Consider the following 2,196-nt stretch of genomic DNA (forward strand, 5'->3'; position numbering starts at 1 on the left):
GCTAACCTAGGACAAACAGCGATTCAATCCTTGGCATCCCATATGGTCCCCCAAGTTAGGAGCGATTTCTGAGTGCATAGCCAGGAGTGACCCCCGAGTGTCACTAAGTGTGACCCAAAACGCAAAAAAGAAAGTCGAAAGAAAGAAAGAAAATCGAAAGAAAGTCGAAAGAAAGAAAGTCAAAAGAAAGAAAGAGAGAGAGAAAGAAAGAAAGAAAGAAAGAAAGAAAGAAAGAAAGAAAGAAAGAAAGAAAGAAAGAAAGAAAGAAAGAAAGAAAATCGAAAGAAAGTAAGAAAGAAAGAAAGAAGAAAGAAAGAAAGAAAGAAAAAAGAAAGAAAGAAAGAAAGAAAGAAAGAAAGAAAGAAAGAAAGAAAGAAAGAAAGAAAGAAAGAAAGAAAGAAAGAAAGAAAGAAAGAAAGAAAGAAAAGTATCAAATATAACCCCCAAAAGATTTTTCCCACTGCCAATTCCTGTGATAAAATCATGCCTGTAATTAACCAACTATTAATGTTCTATATAACCCTTTCTGAAAGAATCCACACTGAATTAATGAGAGTCTTCGAACACACCGCAGACATAGGGTTAATCTATGTAAACAGCAATTGGTGATTTTATTAACTGGGTTCAAGGTTTGGTCCAGACATCTTTTGTCAAATGCAACCAGCTATGTGAAAAGGGATCTCAGTTTCTCATAAGCTGTGCTGCCAAGAAACACTGAGCAGCACTGTCCAGGAAGGTTGCAGAGTCTGACTTCTAGGAGGATCCAGGTTCTGAGATGAGTAATTCTTACTTTCTTTCTCTGTCTCCGTCCTTGTCTCTCTGTCTCTCTCATAATACAGGATATATAAACAGCTCTCTGAGAAACAGATTTACACCCATTAGTGCCAACAGTAGCTATCATCCAGAAAGAAAGACTGCCACACAGAAGGAATTCTTGCAAATTGTTGCAGATGAGATCGTGCGATGTACACCTTTCTAGAAAGCAAACAATTAAATTAAACTTTGAAGAGACATGCTTTGCATGCTAAGAAGGAACAGAATGGGACCAATAGTATCACTGACCCAGTAATTATAGCCAATAAATACAGGAATGTCTTGCCTGAATAGGTGCAGGGATGTCTTGAAGCTCATTTACTATAGCTGGGTATATAAATATATCACCATGCTATTCCCATATTGCACCTGGCTAGGGTCAGATGGATTACTAAAGAAATTCTTTATGGTAGAAAATAACTTTCAGACACAAAAGTGAAAAGAGCTGGAAGTTACAGCTCACCTCATGAAGCTCACCGCAAACAGGGATGAGTTTACTTTGAGAAATAACTAAGTTTCGAACTATCCTAATAATGAGAATGTACGAGGGAAATGGAAAGCCTGTCTAGAGTACAGGCGGGGGTTGGGTTGGGAGGAGGGAGATTTGGGACATTGGTGATGGGAATGTTGCACTGGTGGTGGGTGGTGTTCTTTACATGACTGAAACCCAAACACAATCATGTATGTAATAAATTTGTTTAAATAAAAAAAAGAAAAGAAAAGAAGGCACACAGAGATGTGCAGACATCATTGAAGTATCTGGGAGGTGACAGAACTGTTTGGAACCTTGATTATGGTGGTAGGATCACAGGTTTTTACCTCCAGGCAAGCCCTTCAAGATGTTCATGTTAAATGCAGGCCAGTGTTTGCATCTCAATTATACTTCAATGGACTGATATGCACAATATATCTGTGTAGAATGCTGAGCAAATAAAAGAACATGAAGAAATATATGAATAGTGTATAATCATTTATACAAAAAATTTGATGAGAAAAATGATTTGAGAGTCAGTATAGTAAACATTTTTTTATTTTCTTTATTTTTTAAAAAAAATTTTGGAATGCCTCATGAATTTGTGGGTCATCCTTGAGCAGGGGCCATGCTAATCTTCTCTGTATAGTTCCAATTTTAGTATATGTGCTGCCAAAGCGAGCACTATAGCAAACTTTTTTAATGGGGGAATGTCATAAGCATCTGATTCAGAGGGTTGCTTAATGATTTTTGTTTGGGGGTCCATATCCAGCAGTTCTCAGTAGCTATTCCTAGTTTTGTGCTAAGGAGCAACTGCTGGCAGTGCTCAGAAGACCATATATTATTCCAGGAATTGAACTGGGGTTGATGCTGAGCAAGACAAGTGTCTCATTTTCTGTATTATCTCTGGT

General features: G+C 37.5%; 1 non-coding gene across 1 annotated transcript; it reads right to left on the bottom strand.

The window, feature by feature from the left end:
* Positions 1-1,863: 1,863 nt before the first annotated feature.
* On the bottom strand, positions 1,864-1,970 carry LOC126023458 (U6 spliceosomal RNA). The gene has a single exon (XR_007500580.1). It is a non-coding gene; the product is annotated as a U6 spliceosomal RNA (small nuclear RNA).
* Positions 1,971-2,196: the final 226 nt, after the last annotated feature.

The sequence above is a fragment of the Suncus etruscus genome, chromosome 11 (assembly GCF_024139225.1).
Source record: "Suncus etruscus isolate mSunEtr1 chromosome 11, mSunEtr1.pri.cur, whole genome shotgun sequence".
NCBI lineage: Eukaryota > Metazoa > Chordata > Mammalia > Eulipotyphla > Soricidae > Suncus > Suncus etruscus.